The 22,701-nt window shown below is 38.5% G+C and overlaps 1 protein-coding gene across 3 annotated transcripts in view; it reads right to left on the bottom strand.

Annotated features, from left to right (window-relative positions):
- Positions 1-22,701, bottom strand: part of GABRB3 (gamma-aminobutyric acid type A receptor subunit beta3) — a 221,547-nt gene that overhangs the window by 48,153 nt on the left and 150,693 nt on the right. The window lies entirely within an intron of this gene.

Raw genomic sequence — 22,701 nt, 5'->3', positions numbered from 1 at the left:
AACTGTTTATTGTACTTATAGTTGCTTTTACAATTTTTCATTTTTTAATCTTTTTAGGTTATTTAAGTGGTGGATCCTCAGTTCCTACTATACAATTGCCTTTCTTAGTGGGATTTTCCCTTTCCTATAGATTCTAACTTCTTTTCCACTTAGGGAAGACCCTTCACATTTCTTTTAGTGTAGGTTTAGTGTTGATAAACTCTTAGTTTTTGCCTGTCTGTCTGAGAAGTTCTCTCTCCTTCTGTTCTAAATGATAATCTTGCTGGCTAGAGTATCCCAGGTTGCAGGTTTTCCCTTTCAGCATGAATATATCATGCCACTCCCTTCTGGCCTGCGAAGTTTCTGCAGAGAAATCAGCTGGTAGCTTGATGGGGATTCCCTTGTATGTGACTTTTTCTCTTGCTGCATTTAGAATTCTCTCTTTATCTTTAACTTTTGTGAATTGAAGTATGATATGTCTTGGTGTGGCTCTGTTTGGCTTCATCTAGTTTGAGACCCTCTGTGCTTCCTGTACCTGGATATCAATTTACTTCTTCATGTTTGATAATTTTTAGCCATCATTTCTTCAAATACATTTTCAATCCCCTTCTCTCTCTCTTTTCTTTCTGGGATCCCCATAATGCAAATGTTGGTATACTTAATATTACCTCAGAAAGCTTTTAAATGCTTTCAATATTTAATTTGTGTTACTTTTTGCTGTTCCAATTGGGTGACTTCTATTATTCTATATTCCTGATCACTTATGCCTTCTTCTGTATCACTTAGTCTGCTATTCATTCCTTCTAGTGTGTTTTTTATTTCAGCTATTGAACTCTTCATTTCTAATTGGGTCTAATTTTCACTGTGTTCATCTCTTCTTTTCCCTAGTTTAGTTAGCCAACTTATTATCAATGCTTTGAATTTTTATATGGTAAATTGTTCATTTCTCTTTCATTTTTATTTTTTCAGTGGTTTTCTCTTGCTCTTTCAATGGAGAGTAAGTAGTTCCTCTGACTTTTCATTTTGCTTAACTTTCTCTGCCTTTATGAATTTAGCTGAAACAGTTACCTATTGCAGTCTTAAACGGGTGTTCTTATGTGAAAGCATCCCTATAAAGACTGTGTACAATGCCTTTGATGGGAGAGCTGGATTTGAGCTGGGTGCAAGGCATGTCTTTCCTCAGGGTGTGCTGGCAGCTATCACCTAGGTAGGTGGTGGGGTCAGAGATGGAGGGACTAGAGCTGGCACTGGGTGTGTGCTGGAATGTCCCCTCTGCTCAGCAGTCATCACCACCCTATCAGGGGCTAGCTCAGATCCCAAGTTACTGGAGTGGAAGCACCAAGGGTCATACCTGAACTAGCTCTGTTTCATTTATGTGTGTGATTTTACCTTTTCTTGCACCAGGACCTTTGTTCCAGAGGTGGGTAGTGCTGAAGCAAGTAGGGCAGGTGCACAGACAGAGGTTCAATATGCTGCCTATGCTCTGCTCAGATGCAGCCTTGTGTGCAAGTTCCCTTTGTCCCTCACTGCCAATCACTGTCCCTAGCCTCTGCCACCTCCACCCTCTTGTGGAACAGCTCTGCAGGACTAGTAAGGCCCATGTGGACTCTCAGGTGTATGGAGAGGTGAGCTGTGGTAGAGGGGCCACCATCAGAGATCTGGGCTGCTTCTGATGCTCTGCTTGAGTAAGTGCTAACAATGGCTGCTGCTGCCCCACCCAGGCTCTGCCCTGGGACAGGGTTACCTCTGCATCCCACGGTTGAGTCTTTTCCTGGTCATGGCTGCCCCAGATCCAGTGCCATGTTGCAACTAGGAGCATGTGGCTTGGCAGTTGCAGGAAACCCAGCAACCACTAGAGCAGACCTCTCTCTGCCCTGCCTTGAGAGCAGGCCAGCATGTGAGCTCCTCACGAATAGAATCCAGGCTTCCCACCACTTTCTTGTTAGTCCCAACAGTCCTCCAACCAGCCAAGAGGGCTTGTCTCCCTAGCATAGGGCCCCAGGACTGGGATACTCAATCTGTGGCTTGAGCTGCTCACTCCTCAAGGTGGGTGTCTGACCATGTAATGTCTTTTTTCCTCTAAGTCCCCTCTCAGGGGCACAGATCCTGACCCAATTGCTTTTCTTTCCTTCCTACCTGATTACGTGTGTATCCTTCTTAGTCTTGGTTGTACAAGAGTCCTTCTGCCAGTCTCTAGTTAGTTTTGCGTGAGAATTTTCCACATATAGATGTATTTTTGATGTGTTCCTGGCGGGAGGTGAGCTCCACGTCCTCTTACTCTGACATCTAGATCCTTCCCCAACCTCCATACTCTGCAACTGATTTTTCACATGTTGACTTTGAAATCTGCAATTTTATTGAATTTGTTTTTTAGATGTAACAGTTCTGGGGTGGGGGGGTTGTATGGAATCTTTAGGTTTTCTACATAAGATCATATTATTTGCACACAGACAATTTTACTTTTTACTTTCCAGTTAGAAAAAATATGGCATAAGCAGCAATCCTTGACTTGTTACTGATCTTAGGGGAAACCATTTTACATATTCACAAATGAATATGATTTTAATTGTGAGTTTTTCATATATAGCCTTTATCTTATGAGGAAGTTTCCTTCTATTTCTAGTTCTTTGTGCATTTTTATAATAAAAGGGCGATGAATTTTGTCAAATGCTTTTTCTGCTTCAATTGAGATGATCATGTGTTTTCCCCCCCCTTCATTTTGTTAATGTTCTTTTCCCATATTGAACCATCCTTGCATCCCAGGGTTAAATTCCACTTGGTCATGGTGTATGGGGCTGATTTCATTTTCCTAGTATTTTGTTGAGGATTTCTAAATTAGTATCTGTAAGAGATATTGGTCTGTGGTTTTCTTTTCTTGTAATATCTTTGGTTTTGGTATCAGGGTAATGTCAGCCTCATAGAATGTGTAAGGAATAATTCTTTCTTCTTCAGTTTTTGTGGAAGAGTTCAAGTTTGCATTAACTGGGGTTAATTACTCTTTACATGTTTGGTTGAATTCACCAGTGAAGCCATTTTGTCCAGGGCTTATTTGTTGGGAGGTTTAATTACTGACTCAACACACTAGTTATAGGTCTGTTCAGATGTTCTACTTCATCATGATTTAGTTTTGGTAGGTTGTATAATTTCTAGGAAGTTGTCCATTTCATCTAGGTTATCCACTTTTCCAGCATATAATTTTTCATAGTATCCTCTTATCAAGTTTTTTATTTCTATAAAATTGGTAGAAATGTTCCACTTTTCATTTCTGCTTTTAGTTATTTGCATTTTCTCTCTTTTTTCTTAGTCCATCTAACTAAAGATTTGTCTATTTAGTTGACCTTTTCAATGGGCCAAATTTTGGTTTAATTGATCTTTCTACATAGTTCTATTACTTTATTTTATTTATCTCTATTCTACTCTTTATTATTTTATTCTTCCTGCTAGCTTTAGGTTTAATTTAGTCTTTTTTTTTTTTTTTCAGTTCCTTAAGGTGTAAAGTTGAATTCTTGTTTTTAATGGGTGTGTAGAGAGGTATAAATTTCCCTCTTCGCACTGTTTCCCAGCATCTCGTAAGTTTTGGTATTATTGTAGAACTGTTCATTTCTCCTTTCAATTCTGCAATGTTTGCTTCATATATTTTGGAGTTTGGTGCATATATGTTTATAAGTGTTTAATCTTCTTGGGGAATTGACTCATCAATATATGATGTTCTTCTTTGTCTCTTATTAGTCTTTGACTTAAAGGATATTTCTTCCATATTAGTATAGCCACTGCAGCTCTCTTCTGATTACTATTTGTAGGGAGTGCATTTTTCCACCCTCTCACTTTAAATTTATTTGATCTTTAGATTTTTAGATCTAAAATGAGTCTCTTATAGATAGCAGAGAGATAGATCCTGTTTTAATTTTTATCCATTATGCCAATCTCTAGCTCTTCTATGAGGAGTTTAATTCATTTACATTTAATTACTGTAAAGCAAAGACTTACTTCTGCCATTTTGCTATTTGTTTTCTGTATGTCCTAGAGCCTTTTGTTCCTCCATCTTTGTTTTCTTTTCTGTTTAGTTGATTTTTTTTTGTTTTAATTCCCTTTTTATTTCCTTTGTGTATATTCTATAGATATTTTCTTTATGGTTGCCATGGGGATTATATATAATGCCCTAAATTTATAACAATCTAATTTGAATTGATACCAGCTTTATTTTAACCACATATACTCAATTTGCTTTGCACCTTCCATGTTATTAACATTACAAATTGCATCTTTATACATTATGCATCTAATAACATAGATCTATAATTATTTTTATGCACTTGTCTTTGAAATAATGTAGAAAATAAAGAGTGAAGTTACAAACAAAAATTAAAATAATACTAGTCTATTCACCTTTACTGGAGATCTTTATATCTTGATACAACTTCAAGTTACTGTCTAGCATCCTTTCATTTCAACCTGAAAGACTCCCTTCAGCCTTTCTTGTGGGCCATGTCTAATGGCAATAAAGTCCCTCAGCTTTTGTGTTTGTTTGTTTGTTTTTAATTCCTTGCTTGGCCCTTCCTTTTTTTTTTTTCTTTTTTATTGAAGTATAGTTGATTTACAATGTTGTGAGAGTTTCAGGTGCACCCTTAGGTTTTATCTGAGAATTTATGAATTCCTTCAATTTTTTATATTGAAGTATAGTTGCTGTACAAGTTACAGGTGTACAATATAGTAATTCACAATTTTTAAAGGTTATACTCAATTTATAGCTATTATAAAATATTGGCTATATTTCCCGTGTTGTACAATATAGCCTTGTACCTTATTTTATACCTAAGAGATTGTACCTCTTACTCCCCTACCCTATATTGCCCCTCCCCCACTTCCCTCTCCTCACAGGTAACCACTAGTTTGTTCTCTATATCTGCTCCTCACTTTTGAAGGACAGTTTTGCCAGATACAGAATTCTCTCGTGACAGGTTTGGTCTTTCAACAGTTATTAAATATTTAATCATACCACTGGCTTCTGGCCTCCAAGGTTTCATATGAAAAATTGGCTGATAATATTTTGTGAGGCTCCCTTATATGGGACAAGCTTTTTCACTCTTGATGGTTAAGATTCTGTCTGTGGCTTTTCACAGTTTGATTTTATGTGTCTTAGTGTGGGCCTCTTGTTTCATCTCACTTGGATTTCACTGAGCTTCTTGGATTTGTAGATTCATGTTTTTCATCAACTTTGGGAAGTTTTTGGCCAATATTTCTTCAAATAATCTCTCTGCCTCTTTCTCACTCTCATCTCTTGGGACTCTCATAATACATATTTTGGTGCACTTGATGGTTTCTCACAAGTCCCTCAGGCTCTATACACTCTTCTTAAATCTTTTTTTCCCCCTCAGACTCAATAATTTTAATTGTCCTATCTTCAAATTTGCTGACTCTTTTTTCTGCCTGTTCATATCTGCTCATAAACCCCTCTAGTGAATTCTTCACTTCAATTATTGTATTTTTCAGTTTCAGAATTTTTGTTCCCTTTTGTAATTTCTAACTCTTTATTTTATTTTGTTCATTTTATTCATATATCATTATTCTAATTTCCTTTAGTTCTTTGTCTATGTTTTCCCTTAGCTCCTTTAGTATAATAAAGATAGACAATTTAAAGTCTTCACCTAGTAAGTCCAATGTCTGGGCTTACTCAAGAATACTTTCTGTGAACTTATTTTGTTCCTTTGAGTGGGTCTTGTTGTCCTATCTCTTTGTATATCTTGTGATTTTTTTTCTTGAAAATTGGGCATTTTATTATTATAATGTTTAAATCTGCAAAATCAAATTTTCTCCTTTCCCCAGGGTTTGCTGTCTTCTTTGAAGGCTTTAGTAGTCCATTTGTTTTGAGATACATCTAAACTTTTTTTAAAAAGACTATTTCTTGTCAAGTGTAATCAGCAAAGTCTCTGTTCCATTAGTTCATGTTCAGCTAATGCTTTAACAGAGATTTCTTTGAATTTCAGGACCTAAAACAAAACAAGCTCCCGTCTCCCCCACAACACACACAAAAAAACAAAGAAACAGAAAAGAGAGAACAGCTACCTCTACCAGTCTTCCAGTGGCACATTCCTTCACCACTCAGATAGGATAGCTCTCAGCCTAGCGATCAGCCAAGGCAAAAACTTAAGGTCTACTCAGGACTTTTCTGAGCATCTGCCTTGCCTTGCCATATGCATGGCTTTCTAAATTCTTCTGTATCCATGGTTGCTTTTTAAAAATTTTTTATTGAAGTATAGTTGATTTACAAAGTTGTGTTAGTTTACAGGTGTACAGGTGTACAGGAAAGTGAATCATTTACACACATATATATATCCGCATTTTTTTAAGATTCTTTTCCAGTATAGGCCATTACAGGGTATTGAGTAAAGCTGCCTGTGTTACACAGCAGATTCTTATTAGTTACCTATTTTATATATAGTAGTGTGTATATGTCAGTCCCAATCTCCTAATTTATCCTTCTCCACCCCTTATCCCCTGGTAACTGTAAGTTTGTTTTCTACATATATGACTCTATTTCTGTTTTGTAAATAAGTTCATTTGTATGCATTTTTTTAGATTCCACATATAAGCGATATCATATGATATTTGTCTTTCTGTGTCTGACTTACTTTACTCCATTTGACAATCTCTAGGTCTATCCATGTTGCTGCAAATGGCATTATTTTGTTTTTTTCTTTTTTAAGGCTGAGTAATATTTCATTGTATATATGTATCACATCTTCTTTATCCATTCGTCTGTTGATGGGCATTTAGGTTGCTTCCATGTCCAGGCTATTGTAAACAGTGCTGCAATGAACATTGGGGTGCATTTATCTTTTTGAATTATGGTTTTCTCCAGATATATGCCCAGGAGTGGGATTTCTGGATCATACTGTAGTTCAATTTTTAGTTTTTTAAGGAACCTCCATAGTGGCCATACGAATTTACATTCCCACCAACAGTGTAGGAGGTTTCCCTATTCTCCACACCCTCTCCAGCATTTATTGTTCATAGATTTTTTTGATGATGGCCATTCTGACTGGTGTGAGGTGATACCTCATTGTAGTTTTGATTTGCATTTCTCTAATAATTAGTGATATTGAGCATCTTTTCATGTGCCTCTTGGTCATCTGCATGTCTTCTTTGGAGAAATGTCTATTTATATCTTCCACCCATTTATTGATTGGGTTATTTGTTTTTTGGATTTTGAGCTGAATAAGCTGTATATTTTGGAGATTAATCCCTTGTCAGTTGTTTTGTTTGCAAATATTTTCTCCTATTCTGAGGGTTGTCTTTTTCTTCTGTTTATGGTTTCCTTTTCTGGGCAAAGGCTTTTAAGTTTAATTACATCCCATTTGTTTATTTTTGTCTTTATTTTCATTACCCTAGGAGATGAATCAAAAAAGATCTTGCTGCAATTTATGTCAAAGAATGTTCTACTTATGTTTTCCTCTAAGAGTTTTATAGTATCCGGCCTTACATTTAGGTCTTTAATCAATTTTGAGTTTATTTTTGTGTATGGTGTTAGGGAGTGTTCTAATTTCATTCTTTTACATGTATCTGTCCAGTTTTCCCAGCACCATTTATTGAAGAGGCTATCTTTTCTCCACTGTATAGTCTTGCCTCCTTTGTCATAGATTAGGTAACCATAGGTGCGTGGGTTTACCTCTGGGCTTTCTATCCTGTTCCATTGATTTATATTTCTGTTTTTGTGCCAGTACCATACTGTTTTAATGATTGTAGGTTTGTAGTACAGTCTAAAGTCAGGAAGCCTGATTCCTCCAGCTCCGTTTTTCTTTCTCAAGATTGCTATGGCTATTCGGGGTCTTTTGTGTTTCCATGCAAATAGTAAAATTTTTTGTTAGAATTCTGTGAAAATGCCATTGGTAATTTGATAGGAATTGCACTGAATCTGTAGATTTCTTTGGGTAGTATAATCATTTTCACAATATTGATTCTTCCAGTCCACAAACATGGTATATCTCTCCATCTGTTTGTATCATGTTTGATTTCTTTCATCAGTGTCTTATAGTTTCCTGTACACAGGTCTTTTGCCTCCTTAGGTATTTTATTCTTTTTGTTGCAATGGTAAGTGGGATTGTTTCCTTGATTTCTCTTTCTGATTTTTCATTGTTAGTGTATGGAAATGCAAGAGATTTCTGTGTATTAATTTTGTATCCTGAAACTTTACCAAATTCACTGATGAGCTCTAGTCGTTTTCTGGTGGCATCTTTAGGATTTTCTACGTAGAGTATCATGTCGGCTGCAAATAGTGACAGTTTTACTTCTCCTTTTCCAATTTGGATTCATTTCTTTTTCTTCTCTGATTGCTGTGGCTAGGACTTCCAAGCCTATGTTGAATAACAGTGGTAAGAGTGGACACCCTTGTCTTGTTCCTGGTCTTAGAGGACATGCTTTCAGTTTTTCACCATTGAGAATGATGTTTGCTGTGGGTTTGTCATATATGGCCTTTATTATGTTGAGTTAGGTTCCCTCTATGCCCACTTTCTGGAGTTTTTATCATAAATGGGTGTTGAATTTTGTCAAAAGCTTTTTCTACATCTATTGAGATGATCATATGATTTTTATTCTTCAGTTTGTTAATATGGTGTATCACATTGGTTGATTTGTATATATTGAAGAATCTTTGCATCCCTGGGATAAATCCCACTTAATCATGGTGTATGATCCTTTTAATGTGTTTGCTAGTATTCTGTTGAGGATTTTTGGGTCTATGTTCATCAGTGATATTGGCCTGTAATTTTCTTTTTTTGTATTATCTTTGTCTGGTTTTGGTATCAGGGTGATGGTGGCCTCGTAGAATGAGCTTGGGAGTCTTAATTCCTCTGCAATTTTTTGGAAGAGTTTGAGGAGGATAGGTGTTAGCTCTTCTCTAAATGTTTGATAGAATTCACCTGTGAAGCCCTCTAGTCCTGTACTTTTGTTTGTTGGAAGAGTTTTAATCACAGTTTCAATTGTATTACTTGTGATTGGTCTGTTCATATTTTCTATTTCTTCCTGGATCAGTCTTTGAAGGTTGTACCTTTCTAAGAACTTGTCAATTTCTTCCAGGTTGTCCATTCTATTGGCATATAGTTGCTTGTAGTAGTCTCTCATGATCCTTTGTGTTTCTGCAGTGTCAGTTGTAACTTCTCCTTTTTCATTTCTAGTTTTATTAACTTGAGTCTTCTCCCTTTTTTTCTTGATGAGTCTGGCTAAAAGTTATCTATTTTGTTTATCTTCTCTAAGAACCAGCTTTCAGTTTCACTGATATTTGTTATTGCTTTCTTCATTTCTATTTCATTTATTTCTGCTTTGATTGTTATGATTTGTTTCCTTCTACTAAATTTGGGTTTTGTTTGTTCTTCTTTCTTTAGTTGCTTTAGGTGTAAGGTTAGGTTGTTTATTTGAGATTTTTCTTGTTTCTTGAGGTAAGACTATATTGCTATAAACTTCCCTCTTAGAACTGCTTTTGCTTCATCCCATAGATTTTGGGTTGTCTTGTTTTAGTTGTCATTTGTTTCTAGGTATTTTTTAATTTCCTCTTTGATTTCTCCAGCGATCTCTTGATTATTTAGTAGCGTATTGTTTAGCCTCCATGTGTTTCTGTTTTTTACATTTTTTTCCTGCATTTGATTTCTAATTTCATAGCGTTGTGGTCTGAAAAGATGCTTGATGTGATTTCAGTTTTCTTAAATTTACTGAGGCTTAATTTGTGACCTAAGATTTGATCTATCCTGAAGAATGTTCCATGTGCACTTCAAAGTGTATTCTGCTGCTTTCAGATGGAATGTCCTATAAATATCAATTAAGTCTATCTGGTTTAATGTTTTATTTAAGGTTTGTGTTTCCTTATTAATTTTCTTTTTTAAAAAAATTTAATTTTATTTATTTTTATATGCAGCAGGTTCTTATTAGTTATCCATTTTATACATATTAGTGTATATATGTCAATCCCAATCTCCCAATTCATCACACCACTGCCTCCCCCCTTATTAATTTTCTGTTCATTGGTGTAAGTGGGGTGTTAAAGTCCCCTACTATTATTGTGTTACTGTCGATTTCAGCTTTTATGGCTGTTCGCATTTGCCTTATATATTGAGGTGCACCGATGTTGGGTGCATATATATTTACAATTGTTACGTCTTCATCTGGGATGGATCCCTTGATCATTATGTAGTGTCCTTCTTTGTCTCTTGTAACAGTCTTTATTTTAAAGTCTATTTTGTCTGATATGAGTATTGCTACTCCAGCTTTCTTTTGATTTCCATTTGCATGGAATATCTTTCTCCATTCCCTCACTTTCAGTCTGTATGTAGCCATAGGTCTGAAGTCAGTCTCTTGTAGACAGCATATATACAGGTCTTGTATTTGTATCCATTCTGCCAGTCTAAGTCTTTTGGTTGTAGCATTTAATCCATCTACATTTAAGGTAATTATTAATGTGTATGTTCCTACTGCCATTTTCTTAAATGTTTTGGGTTTGTTTTTGTAGGTCTTTTTTCTTCCCTTCCTCTTTTGTTCTCTTCACTTGTGTTTCTTGCCTAGAAAATTTCCTTTAGTATTTGTCATAAAGCTGGTTTGGTGGTGCTGAATTCTCTTAGCCTTTGTTTGTCTGTAAAGCTTTTGATTTCTCCGTTGAATCTGAATGAGAGCCTTGCTGGGTAGCGTATAGGTTTTTCCCTTTCATCACTTTAAATATGTCCTGCCACTCCCTTCTGGTCTGCAGAGCTTCTGCTGACAAATCAGCTGATAACCTTATGGGGATTCCCTTGTATGTTATTTGTTGCTTTTCCCTTCTTGCTTTTAATACTTTGTATTTAATTTTTGTTAGTTTGATTAATATGTGTCTTGGTGTGTTCCTCCTAGGATTTATCCTGTATGGGATTGTCTATGCTTCCTGGACTTGCTTGACAATTTCCTTTCCCATGTTAGGGAAGTTTTCAACTATAATATCTTCAAATATTTTCTCAGGCCATTTCTCTTTCTCTTCTTCTTCTGGGACCCCTATAATTTGAATGTTGTTGTGCCAGAGGTTGTCCCAGAGGTCTCTGAGACTATCCTCATTTCTTTTCATTTTTTTTCTTTATTCTGTTCCATGGCAGAGATTTCCACCATTCTGTCTTCCAGGTCACTTATCTGTTCTCCTGCCTCCGTTATTCTGCTATTGATTCCTTCCAGTGTATTTTTCATTTCAGTTATTGTCTTGTTCATCTCTGTTTTTTTTTTTGTTGTTGTTCTTTAGTTCTTCTAGGTCTTTGTTAAACTTTTCTTGTATATTCTCAATCTGTGCCTCCATTCTTTTTCCGAGTTCTTGGATTATCTTTATTATAATTACTCTGAATTCTTTTTCAGATAGATTGCTTATCTCCTCTTAATTTAGTTGGTGTTCTAGGTTTTTATCTTGCTCCTTCATCTGTGACATATTTCTTTGTCATCTCATTTTGTTAAAAATGTGTTGTGATCTCTTCTCTGCAGGCTGCAGGATTGTAGCTCCTCTTGCTTCTGGTGTCTTCTCCCTGGTGGGTGAGGTTGGTCCAGAGGCTTGTGCTGTTATCCCCTTGATAGGGAGTTTGATTTGTGTTGTGATCACAGCCTGCCCTGGATATTGAGCGGGGCTTCCCCTTTTCCCTGTGGTTGTCACTGCCCTCTCAGGGGCAGAGTCTGCTCCCTAGCTGTTGGGGTAGATGCCCCCAGATCTGTTTCTTAGCTTGGATTCTGATCTGCAGTGTGAGGTAGGTAGGATTGGAGCACTCCCACTGGGAGAGAATCTACTGTGTATTCCTCCTCTGGAGCTGTTCACCTGTGAATGTGCTCTGTTGTGTCCCCTTTTGCTCGTTGTGTGGGCTCACAAAGTATATTGTTGCTGGCACTGCTCTTGGTCCCACCTTAACTGTGGGTATGCCAGCAATTGGCCCTGGTGACTCTCAGGAATTGTTTTCACCTGGCCACCAGCACAGGTCCACTGAGGTCAGGTCCCAGGACTGCAGTAATCATGCACCTGGACCCTCTGTGGGAACAATGGAGGCAGCTCAGACTCTGCTCTGGCCCAACTGCCATGTGTATGTGCCCACAGAGCCCACAGCTGCTAAATCAGGACCCGTCCCAGCAGTAAGAGCATTTGTTGTCCTTTGGATACTTTGCAGGCACTGAATTTAGGAAGATGTCAGTGGAAGTGTACCTCCACAGTTCACACAGCCGAGAGGAGAGATTTCAGCTCTTCTTCATTAGTTACACAGCCCCTGGGGCTCAGCTGTGGTTTCTGTCCCTCTTCTGGGCGGATTTACTAGTGGGGAGACCTATCTGCACCCTCCCAGGACAGCGGGGTGGGTCCCTGCAACCACTGGCAGATTTCCTAGTAGTGAGAGGTTTCTGCACACTCCCAGCACAATGGGGCAGGTCCTGGCACCCACTCATGGATTTCCTAGTTGCGGAAGCTATTCATGCCCTCCCAGGACAGTGTGGGCAGGTCCTGGGGCTTGCTGGCAGAATTCCTAGTGGCTAGACCTGTCTGCGCCCTTCCGGGTCAGCAGGGGCAGGTCCTGAGACTCACTGGCAGTATTCCTTAGTGGGAGAAGCTGTCTGTGCACATCCAGGTTAGCAGGGGTGGGTCCTGTGACCCGCTGGCAGAATTCCTAGTGTCAGGAGCTGTCGGTGCCCTTCCAGGTCAGCAGGGTCAAGGCCTGGCATCTGCCTGCGGGTCTGAAAGAGTCAGCCAGTGCCCGCCTCTGTAGCCCAAGATGGCGGCAGCGACTTGTGCCTGCCTCCAGAGCTCCTGTAGGCAGTTTCCTGTTGCCTGGGAGTGCTCATAGGGAAAGAAGTTCTTATGGTGGCCCTTCCCTTCTCCTCGTGTGCCTCCCAATAATGGTTCCTTGCCTCTCTGGCAGCCCCAGGCTTCGTCCTAGTACACCCTCAGTTGCCGCGGCCCGACCTCTTCAGGCTGTTTCTGCACCTAACCCTGGTCCTCTCTCTGGAACTGAGCTTAGGAGTCTGAGCTTCAACACCCAATGCCCAACCTCACTGACAGAGGAGTATCACAGGTTGGAGAGTGCAGGGTGGCAGTGCCGACCCTCTGTGCAGTTTACTCTCTATTTTGCCTTTCACAAACCAGTTGCTGCTCTCCCCCTCTTAGGCTCTGAAACTCCCCCTTTCCAGTCAAATTTCTCCACTGGTGAGGAGCCTTCCCAAGGTGCAGCAACCTTTCCTCCTTCACAGCTCCCTCCCCAGGGTGCAGGCCCCATCCTGATTCCTTCTTTTTCTTTTTCCTTTTGTCTTACCCAGTTACATGGAGGTTTTTGTGTCATTTTGGATGTCTGAGGTCTTCTGTTGGCCCTCAGTAGCTGTTCTGTGTGAATCGTTCCACTTGTAGATGTATTTGCAATGTTTCTGTGGAGGGAGGTGAATTCTGCTTCCTACTCCTTGGCCATTTTGATCCCGACTCTGCATGGCTGCTTTTTGAATGACCTAATTTTCCAGAGTCTCATCCTAGCTTCTCCTTTGGGCCTCAGATGGTCTATTGTATATTTCCACTCAGAATCTCTTGCCTTAGATATCTGTGGGTCTGTAGACATGTTGAAGTCTTTATGAGTAGTATCTGCCTCTTTTCCTGTCTGCTTTCTGAGTTATGCAAAATAGAGATGAGCATCTTGCTTCAGTCCTTCAGGTATTCTCCAGACAGTTTAGAACAAATGTATATAATGCTTCATAAATAAGGTCTGTTCTGCTTCCTCCAGTGCCAGAGAACTGGTAACTGAGCTGTCACTTGCTCAAGATCAAAAGTGCCCCTGTACCAGGGAGGGGATGGGGAAATGGCAGGGGAAAATGCCACAAAACTTTCTTACTGTTTTGAATATAGCTTTTTCTTTATTTGGCATTTGGTTGGTTGCTATAAGCCTTGGAATATTTTCTAGAGCTCCTACAAAGTTGGTTCAGACAGCTTCTGCTTGTTTTTTGATGTTTCTGTGGAGAAATAAGAGTTTGGAGCTTCCTAGTCTGCCATTTTGCTGACATCACTCCCCAATAGAGAGCTTTAAAAGCAAGAGGAGGATGTTTATAAAGATAAGGCAGAAATTAATGAACAGAATTATGATATAAAATTAAAGGCTACCTCTTTAAAATATATATATATAATAGATAAGTATTTCTTGATGCTACTGAACAGAATTATAAATGAAGAAGGGAATGTAACAATGTATTCTAGAAGGCAATGCATACATGCATGCTAATGAATTAGAATGTCTAGATAAAAAAGGATGTTTTCCTGAAAAACTTGAATTTTCAAGATTGATATAAGAAAAAAATCTAGAGAGACCTGTAAGTATAGCAGAAATTAAAGCCATGTGTGCCAGAGTGGAAAATGTCATTCAACAGCCTATTCAAAGTCCCATGCATCTACAAAATACATTTTATGTATAGTACCCTTGATAGGGGGTTTTACACCCTTGAACAAAATAGGTGTAAAACATACAGGTCCACTTACATGTGGATTTTTTTCAATAAATACATACTATAGTACTGCACGATCCACAGTTGGTTAAATTCACAGATACTGAATACAGGTCCACTTACATGTGGATTTTTTTCAATAAATACATACTGTAGTACTGCACGATCCACAGTTGGTTAAATTCACAGATACTGAACCAAGGATATGGAGGGACAACTGTAAAGTTATATGTGGATTTTTGACTTGTGGAAGGTCAGTGCCCCTAACCCCCCACATTGTTCAAGGGTCAACTGTATATGTCTATAGGTAAATTTTTAAAATACTTACAGGAATATCAACTCATTCTAGGAACAGATATTTACCATATGATATAATCTATTACAGAATATACAAAAACACAGAAAAAAGATCAAGAGAAATCTTCTTGATTCATATTATGTCAAAACACAAAGAGATTTAAAGATAGATATAATCTATTAATATATTTAATAGAATCTATATGATATATACCACAATTGTGTAAAAGGGCCCTACATTACCACCTCACCATTGGATAATTTACTAGTGAATTTCATTGAATTGGTTCATGGTTCTTGGAATCTTCAGCCAAGTTATGAATGTTAATTCAAGTCAGAGTAATGAGAGAGAGGGAACTAACTTCAGGATAGATTTCTTAGTAGAGTTTCTAGCCATCATTAAGGGAGACTAACATCTTTCAGCTGGGTCTCTAGGAAGAATGGTGGATGCTTCACACCTGGTGTGCAGGTGGCGGCATAGTGGAGACTGAATAGCACTTGGATGTTAGACTAGGAATGCAGGCAGATTTCCTGTGGACCACACACGGGCTCCATGGGAAAACGGAGGACCTGCAGATTTCTTGGATCCTCTATACTAGGGCTGCATGGATGGGCGGAGAAATGGAATGTGTCCGTGAAGGATGGAGTCCTAGAGCTAAGGAAATTGTTCCAAGGGACTCCATGGAGAAACATATCCTACTCTCCCACTCTTCACCCACTCAGCACTTCTCCCACTCTTCCCACTCAGCATCCCCAGTGCTGGTCAAGGGGCCACCTGGAGAGAGCTGCCTGACGGTGGAAGCTCTGAGTAGAGCCAATTCTGGATATCTTTGAGGTCCAGAGAGCATGAAGCCACCAGAAAATGGTACAGTTCAAGTAACACTTTTCTTACTTATTTTCCCTCCACCCACCAAAATAAACCTTCAAAACCAGAGGAGGTCATATGTAGGCTATCAAGATGGATTGGGAGGGGATAGAGGAGAAGCAGAAGCACAGAAGTGGAGAAGTCAACTACACTTCCTTTGCCATGATGAGCTTCCAGCCTAAAATAGGGTTGGCCTGTGGAAGGGAAAATATTAATTCTGTATCTGCATTTAATATTAGACGTTGAACTGAGAATTCCTGTGTAACATAAAAATGGAAAAAGACAACTATTAAAACACTGGCAGAAAACCATGCAATCTGCCCAAATTTTTACCCAAGGCAAAGAAATTTCATACCTCACTTAATAGTGTTTAGGGGGATAGTGGGGGACAAATAAGATTGCATTGACTATTGTGACCACCTAGAGGGGTGGGATAGGGAGGGTGGGAGGGAGGGAGATGCAAGAGGGAAGAGATATGGGAACATATGTATATGTATAACTGATTCACTTTGTTATAAAGCAGAAACTAACACACCATTGTAAAGCAACTATACTCCAATAAAGATGTTAAAAAAAAAAAAGATTGCATTGACTAGATCACAAGGTATGTTGATTACCAATAAACTGGTTGTCGACAAATTTTTAAAAGAACAATTATAAATTAACCATGAGCAAAGCAAATTTAATAATTTCTTAAGAGTATTGCCCACCATGATAAAATAGGATTTATCTCAGGAATTCAAGGATAGATTACAGTAGGAAATTAATACATCATAGTTACAGGTTAAAAAAGGAAAACAACCGTATAAAAAGAGGTTGAATCAACAAAATCTATTTCTATTTCTGATATGTAAAAAAGCCGTCTAGGGTCAGTCATCTGATTTATAATTAGTTCCTGAATATAAACTCCATAAATTGGTGATATCTGTTATTCAACTCATGACACAGTTCCCAGAAAATGAGAGTATGTATGTATGTATGTATGTATTTAAAGGAAGTAAAAGAATGAGTCACAACTACATTAAACTGAGAGTGCAAATCATCCTTCATGGTGGGGCACAAGAAGCACTCTTACTATAGTGAAGAACTAGGGGATGCTGTACACTGTTATCCCTACTGTTTTTCATTTCCTGTAAGTTGAAACCATTGCAATAAAACAGAAAAAAGAAATATGAATAAAACCAATAAAAATGAAGATTAAAAAATCATCATTATAAGCAATATGATTGTAAGACTAAAATCCTCAAGAGTATTAACTAAATTATTAGACATAGTAAGAGAATAGCCTGGCTGGATATGATAGTGGACAAATGCATAAACAAAGACAGCCATAAACAAATAGATCAATAGCTTCCCCACGTATCAATGAGAGCTAGAAAGATAATGTAAAAATATCCCATTCCTAATGGTACCACACTTATAAAAGACAGGAATAACCTTATCAAGAAATGAGCGGTTGTCTATGAAGAAAATGACAAAACTTTACTAAAAGCCATGACTGAAGGCATGCATGAATGCAGATATGTCACGGTTATGTAGGAAAGACTGAATATCATATAGCATTTGTTCTTCTCTTAAGTCATATTTTTCAGCAAGACTCCAACCAACATCTTACATTATATTTTTAGGAATTCGATAAAACAAATGTTTCTAAAGCTCATATGGAAGAATAAACTTATGTATTGGAATAAACAGCTAACCATCTGACAAGAAAAACACTGGACAGCTACCTTACATTGTACACCAAGATAAATTCTGATGGATTAAGAATCTAAATAGAAAATATGAAAATAAAGCACTATAGAAATAAGAATTGGAATTTAAACTTAATCCTGATACAATATTTTTTCCTTGTTTTCTACCCAGCACTACTCTAGGTTTGGGGGAGGTAATAATAAACAAGAAACAGGTTCTTTTCTCAGAGAATTTATATACTGATGGTGGCCTCCCCACCATCATGGATGGGAACAGAGTCAATAAATTAAGAAATGCAATAAAATGACAAGATCGTGTCAGATCTGGATAAGTGCTATGACAAAAATAAAACAAGAAGGTGTAATAAAAAGGGAATAGGTGATCAGAGCAGGACCAGGTGAACTGTCTTCAATTACATAATTACACTGTGATGCTAAAAACATGAATATCTAGAAACAAAGTATTGCATCCAGCAAAGAGCATGTGCAAAGGCTCTAAAACAGAGATATCCTTGACTATTTCTTAAGAGCAGAAGGAAGGTATGCATACCAGAAGCATGGTGAGAGAGGAGAACAGTGGTAAACAGAGAGGGGTTAGAATTTCAGGAGGCAAATTCTCAAGTTGAGAGAGGATACCAAGGGGAAGCTGACTCTTGAAATGCTCAGGGACTCACTTTCCACTTTGAGAGAAAAAGCAAAGTATGAGTAGCAGGTATGTGGAATAGTCTCTTTGTAAATAGCAAAATGAAGAAGTTACTGTGTTTTCAATTGAAGTATAAGGCAATATCATCAAATGAGAGTGAAGAGAGATGCCTGAAGTGAAGGTGTGAAAGAGCTCTTAAAAGTATGGGAAGAATGAACGTGACTGGGGAGAATAGAGGATTTTGTGAGCCTGAATTTAAAGTGAGACAGGTAATTTTCTCCAGCCTCAAGGGATGAAGTAAATAGGTTATTTACAGTAGCCTAAAAAATGATGAAGCCCAAAGCAGGTGTCACAACCCTGAAGCTAATATGTAATATATTGCTGTGGGAGTAAAAATTGGCATAATCCTTTTGGAAAGCAATTTATCAATATGTTTTTTACTTATGTAAAAGTAATTGGGAGGCAGTGACAAAACAAGAGTTTGGGAGTTAAACACACCTGCACTCAAATCATGTGGGCCTTATTAACTCTGTGAGCTTACATCTTTTCTGGGGGAAAAAGGTGTTTGGCCAGAACCAACTTAAAAATAGAGTTTTGGAAAAAAGATGGCAGCCAAACCAATTAGATGACTTAATTTGAATCTTCTGAATGAAGTTCTAGGTTCATTTTAATATTGCGTCAACCGTTTAAGTATGGGAATGGCAACTTTAACAATTTCAAGCCATTTTTGACAGCAAGTGGGAATTTTACAAGATATTTTCCAACAAAGTTTGCAGTAACCTTCTCAGGCACGTTGTTTTGATGAAGATGACTCAACCTCAGACTTCCAAGTTCCTTTCGGAGCAAATCAAATACTATTTTGTGAACTCATTACCAATTCCTAGCATCAGAAAAAAGGTCCGAAGACACAAAATTCATGGCCTGAAGATCACATTACAAAGTATCCTTAGTGGTGCAGGTAAGATATTCAATGATATCAGGTGATTGGCTGACTTGAAAAAGAAAGATGGGAAGACAGGATAGGGACAGACAGCAGAAAATTTCAGCCTGGCACCAAAGGAAACAGAAAAGCTGTCATGGGAACAGGACCAAGACTTGTGAGCCTCTTAGGCAGCCAAGATCTCCCTAGTTCCTGAAAAGACTTGGCTGCCCAAAGGAAATTTTCAAAGAGCCCAAGTTTTATTTCAAGATGGTGTATATGCCCTATCAAGAGCATTTTCTTACAACACACGGTGACTTGAACCTGTACAAGAAGCTTAGTTCATTGTCTCATTCAGCCGAGCCCAAACAGGTAACATCAAGCTAGTGTTAGCCCAAGTTTCATACTCAGGAGCTGTAAGAATCATTGAAAAAAGAGTTCATGATTTAAACAACCTTTTATCACTATGTGAACATGATCCCTCTCCAGCATCTTTGTGAGCAGCCATCAACCACTTCTGCAGAGTCATCAGAGTAATGGATTAATGATTTCCCAGAATAAGTCTGAGATGATGTACAAACCTACATCATGGAGAGCTCATCCCCAGCCAGAGATCCTCATCTACTCTTGATAAAGCAAAAGCCACCATTGATCCTGTACTGAGATGGCTGGACATGCCTGGGAAAAGGAGCCCAGAAGAGCTAAATGGTGACTGACCTACCATTGTGGGCGACTGCAGGATATTTGGGGTGAAGGCCAATCCTAGTCTCCAGTGGTGAGAAGAATTTGACCATAAGGTCCCAAGGACACAGCCAGGTCAACTAGCATCTAAAGGATACAGCCAGTAGGAAAGTAATCTCTGTTGGGTTTAGCCATCATGAGCAATACCTTACAAGCAGGAGACTGACAACAACCCCAGTGCTCCATGAACCTCCTTGGGGAGTTTAACACACTCAAGCTCTCAGCTACACCAGACCCCCTCCAGGCCCAGGCCCTGGTACCTATTTACCAAAAGGATACAATGTATCACTGAGGTTACTAACACTGTCCATCCTTGTCTTGCCCTGTCACCAACATGACCTAGCAAGTACAACAGTAAAACAAGAGCAGAGGGAAGGTAGGGTTTGGGGCCAAGGGGAGGGTGGAGGGTGGCACTCATACTTTGTTATCAAAAAACACAATACATACAGTGTGTGTGTGTGTATCTTGTGGAATATATATAAACGGTACTTCAGTTCACACAGAATGACATAGAATATGTATTTATATGAATTTAATAAAATTACCAGTATTTTGAAGCACTAATGTGCTTTTCATCCAAAAATTCAAATTCAAATTAATCTCTATAGCTATGTGTGTTTTTTTTTTAATCTGAAGGCAGAAATATCTAGAATAGCCGATTTCAAAAGGAATTCTGGTGGCACAGTGTAGCTGATAATCACATGTGGAATATGGTCTGTTATTTAGATTTCCTTTCTGACAGCTTGTCCAGGTCCAGATGGAAGAATTGTTTAAAAAATATGAGGTTCTTGGGACTTCCCTGGTGGTCCAGTGGTAAAGAATCTGCCTTCCAATGCAGGGAACGTGGGTACGATCCCTGGTCAGGGAACTAAGATCCCACACACCGTGGGCAATTAAGCCCGCATACCACAACTACTGAACCTGAGTGCCTCAACTCGAGAACCCACATGCTACAAACTACAGAGCCCACGTGCTCTGAAGGCTGCACACCACAACTACAGAGCCCACACGCCCTGGAGCCCTTACACCACAACTAGAGAGTGAAAACCCACATGCCACAACTAGACAGAAGCCCGTGCTGTCATGAAATATCCTGCATGCCACAACTAAGACCCCATGCAGCTAAAAAGAAAAAAAGAAAAAAGAAAAAAAATGAGGTTCTAAATAAAGATCTAAGGGGTACATTGAGACTACATTTGAATAAAAACAGCTACTGATTTAGAAATTCATTTACTGATTTAAGAGGCTGAGATGTATAATGAATGTAAATTTCATTAGAGAGATTCTTTTTTAGATTATTGTACAAAGTTTATTATTAAAAGTATCCCATAGCTTATTATTACATTATTATTTAACTTTTATATTAAAATTTACAGAGTATTAGCTAAATTATAAAGATACAGTTTTAATCTCTTGGTTTCTCTTATTCTTGCCTGTTTTATGGTGTGAAATCCAACACTTTCAAGTGGAGTTTGGAGATTTATTTCAGTTCTTTCATTCATATTGTATCATTTTGTCTGCTATGGTCCAAATGTTTAAGTCCCTCCCCAAATTCATATTTGAATATTTGAACCCAAATGTGGTGGTATTGGGAGATGAGGGCTTAGCTCATGAGGGTGGAACCCCATGAATGGGATTAATTAGTGTTCTAGTAAAAGAGACCCCACAGAGCTTCCACCATGTGAAGACACAGTGAGAAGGCACCTGCCATGAATGAGGGCGTAGACCCTCCATGGACAGTAAGTCTGCCGGCACCTTGATCTTGGACTCCCAGCCTCCAGAGTGTGAGAAATAAGTGTCTGCTGTGGGTTTTTGCTACAGTGGCTCAAGTGGACTCAGATGCTATCCTCACAGAATGAAAGCTCTTTGTTATAGACAAACTAACATACTCTAACTCTGGTGAGAAAATAAAGAATGTGAAGATAAAAAGGGAAAGAACCCAAATAGCAAGTTTTGTTTAAAAAGCCAAGAAGGCCTAGCCTAGTTTTTATTGCTATTTGCTTCCTTTTGCTTCACCCCCACTATGCACATGCACATACACACACAAACATACACACATTTCTAATCACTTTTTTGGGGTGGGTAGGTAAATGAAGGACATGACTCCTCATTTTATGCTCACATGGTCTCTGGATAATCTTTTGAACAACCAATTTTTGTACTTCTCAGAACTCCAGAACTTTTCAACCACATCTCTCACTTCCAGGCAAAAATACAAAATGCTGAAAACATCCCAAGGAAGCATCATCTAGACTTTTTTTAGAGTAACACCGTGGCTTAGTTGACACGTGCCACTTTTTTTCTCTTACAGTTAAAAAAGTCTGATTTTTGCTAAAATTCCAACTTTCATTCTATATGCTGCTGTTTTGAGGAAGTCACTTAACATTTTCCACTTAAGGCAATGTTAAATAATTCCCTTTACTCTTCCTGAAGCACTAAAAGTCACAGTGGTGTGTATTTAAGCTTACATTGTTATGATTACTCTTTAGAACTGTTGGAGTCTCAGTTAAAGATTCACAGCATTTTGAGATAAACCTTTTCTCCAAGATATCCACCTGTACCCCACTCCAGACTGTGAGCCCCTCCTGGAAGGCCTCTGGGCACTTTCAGGCCAGGAGATCAAGAAAGACCCAGACATACTTACTCTAAAACAAAACAAAACAAAACAAAAACCAGTGCTAAATCAACACAAGAGACAAAGATTGCTAAGGCTGCCATTCAGTGAAAGTCAAAATCACTAACCACCAGCAGTGGTGGAGCATCACGGGAAGGCCTAGTGGTTTCCAGTGTAACCAGGGAAGCCCAGGGCCTCCTTAGGGTTCCAAACAGCAGTCTGGTTTCCCAATTCATGTGCTTTCATTATGAGACCTGGTGAGAGATGATTCTCACCAGGAAGCCTCACATTTACTCATTCCCATAAATATTGGTGGCACCACCTCATAAAGCTCCATGGAGACTATACTGTATGTCGGCATAATTAGACATTTTTTTCAACTCTGCAAATGGCTTTGGGAAACTTCACTGAAAGCCTCTGAAGTACCAGGGTGATGATATTAATTACAGGCCTTTGTGGCTATGATATGGGAAATCCACCCCAAGAGAATATGTGTTCTTAGAT

The sequence above is a fragment of the Balaenoptera ricei genome, chromosome 2, assembly GCF_028023285.1.
Source record: "Balaenoptera ricei isolate mBalRic1 chromosome 2, mBalRic1.hap2, whole genome shotgun sequence".
NCBI classification, from domain to species: Eukaryota; Metazoa; Chordata; class Mammalia; order Artiodactyla; family Balaenopteridae; genus Balaenoptera; species Balaenoptera ricei.
Note: the sequence above shows the minus strand (reverse complement) of the source record. Positions and strands in the feature narration are given on the sequence as shown.